General features: G+C 32.7%; 1 protein-coding gene across 1 annotated transcript in view; it reads left to right on the forward strand.

The window, feature by feature from the left end:
- The window catches only part of Vha55 (V-type proton ATPase subunit Vha55), a 199087-nt gene extending 191316 nt beyond the window's left edge, over window positions 1–7771 (forward strand). The window contains exon 15 of the mRNA XM_090377158.1: window positions 7485–7771. The gene's annotated coding sequence lies outside the window, so the exon portion shown is untranslated. The remainder of the gene's footprint in view (window positions 1–7484) is intronic.
- Window positions 7772–8029: the final 258 nt, after the last annotated feature.

Here is an 8029-nt window from a genome sequence, read left to right on the forward strand (position 1 = left end):
TAACCGCCAAATACAGAGGATGCGGAAAGGTCAGGGAATGACCACCGCATATCTCTGGAGCAATATGGCCTTAGTTGCTAATGCCCCTAAAAACCAAATAGCAAACAAACAAGCTCTCTGACCAGCTTATGCAGTTGTAATTAGCAACAGTGCTAAAAGAAAGCAGTGTCACTCTTTTTTTTTTTTTGCATACAATACAAACATTAAACAGTAAATAATATTCCAAGATGTGGGCTCTCTCTCTCTCTCTCTCTCTCTCTCTAATATGTACAATTATATGTAATGAACAAAATAGCTCTTGTTTAATTGTACAGCTTGTATACATCGAGCTACATGACTAGTAATGGATGCAAAAAGAAAACTTGACAGTCTTTATTATTGTATGTGAGAAATTGTTGACTTTCTTTACATTACAACTATTATGTCACATTAACTAATTTAGCACATTGTTCATTTATTCCCAAGTGTCTACCACAACAAACTGAAAGATTCTTAATACTATAAATGAGAATTGTGAAAATTCTGTATGGTGCTAATCAGAGTATTAAAATATCAGTTCTGCCAATTTGTGTGATGGTTCTTGAATGGAGAAACAAAACGTGTAGAATGAAACTTGAACATAAATTATATCAAGTCATTCTTGTTATTTTAACAGTTCCTCATAGTAGTGCCAAGCTTGAGAAGGATATTCAACCAAGTAAAAAAAAAAAAAAGCACAATTCAGGTCTGTTTCTGATGAAACTTTGAAAATGCTTTTGAACAGCCAAGACTAAAGAGCATGCCCATTGTTATAAACAAAACTGACTCAATATTTCTGAAGAGGGAGTTAAGTATGTAACAGTATCTCTCTTGAAGCACTTGATCATTTGGTGGTACCTAACCGACAATCCAAACAGGAATCCTAGGTTCAGTAATACAAGTATGGGACCCCCATATTTGGAACAAAATCCTTTTTTTTTTTTTTTTTTCTAAATCCAATTATGTGATGCTGCTCTAGTGTTATTCCACCCACCTGTCTATTAGAACTTGGTAGACTGACAATTTTTTCATAAAATTTTAATGGCTGCTATGTAAATAAATGATAATTCTCTTTATTTACTGAGGATCAGCTACATGCATTTAATATACAAATCACTGAATTTTAACTGTTGTCCTGTTCATGTTCTCACCCCATCTACAGCAATTCCTTGATAACTTTGGTAGCACACTGCTGGAGATTATTATTTATATTCCCCTACTCTGTTAATAGTGAAGAACTGGTTTATTTTCAAGTTTATCCCACAACTTTTCTTATACTGGGGAAAAGATACTTCAACTTTAAGATGCTTAAGAAGTCTAGGGGATTCAGATTTTTACATCATCAGATTACATCAAATCTGATGATTTTGTATTCAAAATGATAATTAGGAATAAAGTTACCAAAATAAATAAATAAAATAATAATAATATAAGAAAGCAAACAAATCAAATAAATATTTAAATAATAATAGTTTTGTTTTTAAGAAATGTTATACTTTATAAAAATAAACATTGATAGTTGTAATAATAATAGTATATTCTATATATAAAATAATATTTTTCTTTTGAGAGACTCTTCAAAAATACAAGGGCTCTGCCAGATTCATCTGAAAATGATTTTATTACATAATTCAAATTCAGGTAATTAAGAGAATACAAATTTTTTTTTTTTTTTTTCAAATTTTTATAATAAAATTACCTGATGTTGAGAATACCCTCTTCACTCTCAGTAGACATTAGTTTGATTAAAAGCAGTGCTTTGTGTAATAAATTTGTTTGTGTTCCAGTCTCCTCTTAGATTTAAATTCCTTCACAGGTTTTTATTTATCATTCCTCCCAATATTTTTGATTCTCTCGTTTCTTGAATTTCTCCATCAGAGTCAGCAGAACATTTTGTAGCTGAGGGAAAATTCATTGCATCATTTCTTCAACAAAAGCAAACTTGAGCAAACCTGGGGGAATGGGGAAATGGGTAGAATTTGTTAATCTATTTCTTAAATTTTTTTCAGTGGTAAATTAATAATCACTCCAGCAGTCACTATGATTAATGCTTCAGTTTCAAGAGAGTGATAACTTCTAAAATATTTTCCAAGATCAATTAGAGCCTTTCTTGTGCAATTTTTAAGTTTTATAAGTCTCTCAAGCATTCCACCTTGTTTTTAAGATTAAATTGAAATAATTTTTTAATTCTTTATTTACATATGCTTGAAGGATAATATTCTTTGTCAAGCTTTTTCTAAGTATTGTAATTATTTTGCAGGGCTTAGTAATGGTATCTTTATATTTGATTTTAATATTATGACATAAGGTTTTGTTTTGTTACACTTTTAGTGTTATCAAGCTTGTTATAAATATCATAGTCTGATTCTTCACTTGATTCCTCTTCATTTAACTCATCTTTAGGTTCATTTTCATATTGTTCCTTGTACAGAATATAAAGGGCTCCAACATCTGAACTTTTCCATTACTTTTGCTCTATCTGTTGTTGATGCTACAGTGTCTGTTTTGAAGATCACTCCAGAAAAGTCTCTTTTTCTTCAAAAAGGAGTGATCTTTTTCTGCAGCAGCATGTTCGAGAGGCAACCAGAGAAAGTAATACTCTTGATCTGGTTATCAGCAGTGATCATTCATGTATTAGGAATTTGCAGATAAAAGAACCACTAGGTGGCAGTGATCACAGTGTACTGACGTGGGATTTACTTAAAGATTTAATTACCATCAGGGGTAAAGGAAAGGGTTTTTGCTTCCGTAAAGGCGAGTACAGTGGTCTCCGACAGTTTTTAAATTCTGTACAGTGGGATCAACTGACGATGTTACCAACAGTAAATTCTAAGTGGGAAGCATTCAAGGAATTAATCGTGGAAGCTACTAAAAGTTTCATACTTATTAACAAATATTGTTCAAGGTTTAGGCCTAAATGGTTGTCAAATGAACTAATGAGACTCGTGACAGAGAAGAAAAATGCATGGGATGCATATAAATTATCAAGCGACTCAGAAGCCTATGGCAGATATAAGTTAATCTGTAATCAGGTCACAAAGGAGGTGAGGCAGGCGAAGGCAGATTACGAGAAATCCTTGGCAAAAGATGCTAAGAAAAACAGCAAGGATTTCTTTACTTATATAAACTCAAAAAGGAAGGGGATGAATCTGATTGGTCCACTTGACATCGATGGTTCGACTGTTGATGATCCTGCTCAGATAGCAAACAAATTGAATGAGTATTTTGCATCTACATTCACACGTGAGGAATTATTAAGGTTTGAAAATGGCAGAAGGTTATCAAATTGTAGCAGGGTGCTTAATGATCTTGTAATAACTGAGAGCAAAGTGGAAGAGAAATTGTTGAAGTTAAACGTAAGAAAAGCACCCGGGGTTGATGGGATCTATCCAGTTATATTAAAGGAGGCGGCAAAGCAACTAAGCAAACCCTTAGCCATAATTATGAGAGCATCCTTGGACTCAGGGGAGGTTCCCACGGACTGGAGATGTGCCAATGTATCCCCAATTCACAAAGGGGGATTGAAGGGTGACACGAATAAATTACAGACCAGTTAGTTTAACTTCTGTTCCGGGTAAAATAATGGAGTCGCTGGTTAAAGATGCATTGCAGGATCATCTAGACAAGACTGCAGCAATAATTCAGACACAGCATGGGTTTGTTAAGGGAAAGTCTTGTCTGACAAATTTGATAGGATATTATGATGTAGTTACAAAGGAACTGGATGCAAAAAAATAATTTTGATATCATATATTTGGATTTCAGGAAAGCTTTTGACACTGTTGCTCATGGAAGACTATTGTACAAATTGGAGCAGAATGGTATTAAGGGTAAGTTGCTACAATGGATAAAAGGATGGTTAAGTGCGAGAAGACAGAGGGTGGTAATCAATGGGTGCTGCTCTTCTTGGACTAATGTTATTAGTGGAGTCCCACAGGGTTCGGTGTTAGGTCCACTGTTTTGTATATTTATCAATGATATTGATGAAGGTTTATCAGGCTTAATGTCGAAGTTTGCAGATACAAAGGTTGGCAGGGTTGTTAATGACAGTAATGGCAGTGTGCTACTGCAACAGGATCTAGATAATTTGGGCAGATGGGCTAAGAAGTGGCAACTGAAGTTTAACCTTGACAAATGTGAAGTACTGCATATGGGTAGAAGTAACCCCAGAGAAACGTACCAACTGTGTGGTACTACACTTAAGGTGGTAGAAAATGAAAAAGACCTGGGAGTAATTGTGCAGTCAGATATGAAGTTCTCTGAGCAATGCAGACAGGCTGCCAGGGCAGGTCATGGGGTTTTGTCAATGATATATAGGAATTTTGCTAGCAGGGAAAAGGAGGTGATTATCCCTCTGTATAAGGCAATGGTCAGGCCACGCCTTGAGTACTGCGTACAGGTCTGGAGGCCTCATTTCAGGAAGGATGTAGATTTACTTGAGCGTGTACAGAGAAGGGCAACAAGATTGGTGAGGGGAATGAAGGGATCCTCTTACCAAGAGAGGCTTAAGTTCTGCAAATTGTAGGGGCTGGAGACTAGGCATCTGCGCGGTGATCTGATTGCGGTATATAAGGCCTTGAATGGGTTGAGCACACTGAATTCTGATGGGATCCTTCCACTTATTCAGATTACGAACCTAAGGGGGCATAAATTCAAATTAAGAAAAGACAGATGTAGAATAGATGTGCGGAAATTTGTCTTTAGCCAGCGGGTGGTTAATTGCTGGAACAAACTTCCATCTGTCGTTGTGGAAGTTGATAGGTTGAATAAATTTAAGGAGGAACTGGACATGCATTTGGAGGGAATGGTGTGTTTTTTTTTTTTTTTTTTTTGGCTGATGCTGCATAAGCTAATACATTTGCTTTCTTGCATCACATGCCACTACTACTACTTGCAACTGAATTTCTACAATTTTTTGTATTTGAATGAAGATAAGTCCTAAATTAAATATTTCTGCACTTTCAACATTAATGATAATATTAAAGTATCTGCATTTTCTTCCATTCATCAAACATAAGACTAAATCAAGAAACAAATTCTTTAAGATTTTTAATTTTAACAGTCTGTTCTTTTTTTTTTTTTCCATTGTCTGGTTCTTTGGCAAAATGTTAATCCTTTCTCTGAAGTTTTTTCATGGATAAAAGCACTAATAGTAATTGTCCTTATTGCAGTACCATCTTTAGCAGCTAGTTGTACCACAATTTCATTGTCTTGTTTTTTTAAACAATCTAAAACTGAGGACTGGTTACACTTGGTTCTTTCTTTTTTTTTTTTTTTTTTAAGCACTTCAGAATTTAGCTTTGGAATTTTTTCAAGGGTCTTTTCTTAACATTCCACTAGTGCTATATCCCCTACATGAAATTTCTTTTTAACAGCAATTGCACTGCTGAGCCTTCATTTTTAAAGTGCTTCTACACTTCAGAGTGATCAATATCCACTTTAACTTATAAAATAATATTATTCAATTAATGAAAGAATATAAAGAATTTATAATATATCCAACATACCTTCTGATCACAAAACTTGTAGGTACTGACTTGTATGACTACTCGCAACTAAAGCTGTTAAAACACTATGTGAATGTATATGACGAGGGATGCATGTTGCCAATAGATGTTATGCATTTTGTTGTCTGTATTTATATATATACACTGTTTGCTTTTTTCCTTATACAATTAATACTGTTTATTTATTTTACATTGGTTTTGTTATTAACTGTTAATAATCTTGGAGAATTCATGATGTATTCTCCTGAATACACCATGAATTATCAAACTAATAGGAGCAAACTTATCTACAAAAAGATCTAAACCTCCCAAACACTTCCTCATTCTAACCCATGCACAGTACTAAGTACTATAGGCTCTAATACCTCTTGTGTTTGGGGTTTTCATTAAAAAAAAATCACTTTAGAAAATACTTCAGCAAGCTGTTACATCTTATTTTATTTCTAAAATAAACGGTAATTTTATTCTTTTTGTATATTTCATTTTATACAATAAAAAATGTAATTTAAAGCACTTAATTTAAGCTTGAAGTAAGAATCTCAAAGTTTTGTTCCCACCAGTTCCTGAACAAGAAACCGGAAGACATTTTAAGTGATTTCGCATATTAACAGATTCTCAGTATTGGCATGTCACAATTATTTTATTCCTTCTTTCCCTTCATCTGGCGTTGCATTGAAAAAGCATTGGAGAATTTATTTTCCAATTTTCCACTGTAGTTGCTTTACTTTTCACTATTTTTTTGGGAATTTTTGTACTAGTTTCAGTGATGAGGTGGGAAGTTATTATTCACTAAATTTAATCATGTTACTTATGAAGATCAAAAAAAAAAAAATAAAATAAATAAATAATAATAATAATTTTCCAAGCAATTATCTATCCATTATTTGTTTGAGAAAGAACAGGCTGTGTCTGCTTGATATGATTTCTGAGTATGGATGGTTGGTATTAATTTTAGATTACTTGTATATCTTTTATGTCAGGTATGTGATTAATATACCGATTACATTCTCTTCAGTGTGAGAAGAAAACTTTTCAAACAATTTGATTTTTTTGTGGTTATTCTAAAGCAACAAAGTTGGTTGCTTCAGAACAGCCACATGGCAAGGGAACTGTTGGCAAAAGTGCTGTTTTGTGGTGCCATTCTGCTTCGGGTGATTTTTCTTTTTTGTTACCAAAACGAAGGATTAAATTGTATTGATAAGAATATTGCAACCACCGACCTGAACATAAATGTATTTAAAAATACACAGACATTAAAATGAATATAAAAGAAACGAAACCATTAAAAGCATGGTTTCTTCCTTTCCTTTTTCTTTTCTTTCCTCTGCCAGTGTAGCAAAAAAGGCTGTTGTCATTCCTTCAGTTTAAGTGGAAAAGAGGTCCCTATGCCTTTGAAGCCTCTTGTGTATTTATATTATCATTTATTTGCTGTTTCGCATATATTATATTCTTATTGCTTTCAAATGCTATACTGCACTTTTTTTTTTCTCTTTTTATATCTTTTATGCTCTTAATGTTTTTGTTTCTTTTATATTTATTTAATGTCTGTATTTTTAAATAAATTGTTTATTGTTCAGATCTGTGGTTGCAACATTCTTATCAATGAGTATACCTGATGCCCAAGGCTCTTCTATTATATTAAAATGGCATTAAAACAGTCAAATATCAAGGGGAAATTGTTATGCATTCACTCCCCCTCCACACAAAGAGATCATCCATCCTTTTTTTCTTATCAGTCAAATGATAGTTGATTAGCATTAATATAAAAATTGCCTTCAGGGTCAAAGTCAGGATTTAATTTCAGTTTTTGAAATTAAACTTTGACAACTCTGCAAATGCAGTTAAAAAGATATTTTTACAATTAAGCTATTAAAGCCATTATTATTATAATTCCTTACTGTTTTTTTCTCCCCATTTTATATTTGATGTATTTAATTTCTTAATATTTGTCTTTTCTAGAGAAAGAAGGGAAAGTAAAATACTATATGAAGTCGAATGTATTAATTTAAAAACAAACTCATCACTCCTTGCAGTTGCTTCAAGTGATGTATTTATTAAGTAGATCAGAGAATCGTGTTTCTATGTCTCAGAGAAACAACAGTTAATCACTCATTGATTCATAATTATTGATTCCTGATGTACTAAAAATAGAATCCTAATTGATTCTATTTTTAACATATCAGATCCTTAATTTTTTAACTGTATTAATAAGGTAGCACTTTACTTTTAACAATTCTAGTTTTTTAGATATCTTATGACTAACAAATTATTATGTTGTATTACCTATGTAGCTATCTGATTTATCATTGCTAATTTCCATTTTTTTTTTTTTTTTTTTTTTCCAAAAAAAATTAATTGATATTTGACTATTGAGTTGATTCTTTGTTTTCCAGAAGGTACATTTGCATATTTTTATTGCCCACTCAGATAATGAGAGTATGGAAGCTTTCATCTTAAAATTTCAGCTGAACTGTATTGCCATGTAAGGCTGATTGCTTAACTTT

This window comes from Mastigoproctus giganteus, chromosome 7 (genome assembly GCF_048544385.1).
Source record: "Mastigoproctus giganteus isolate SK-2022 chromosome 7, ASM4854438v1, whole genome shotgun sequence".
NCBI classification, from domain to species: Eukaryota; Metazoa; Arthropoda; class Arachnida; order Uropygi; family Thelyphonidae; genus Mastigoproctus; species Mastigoproctus giganteus.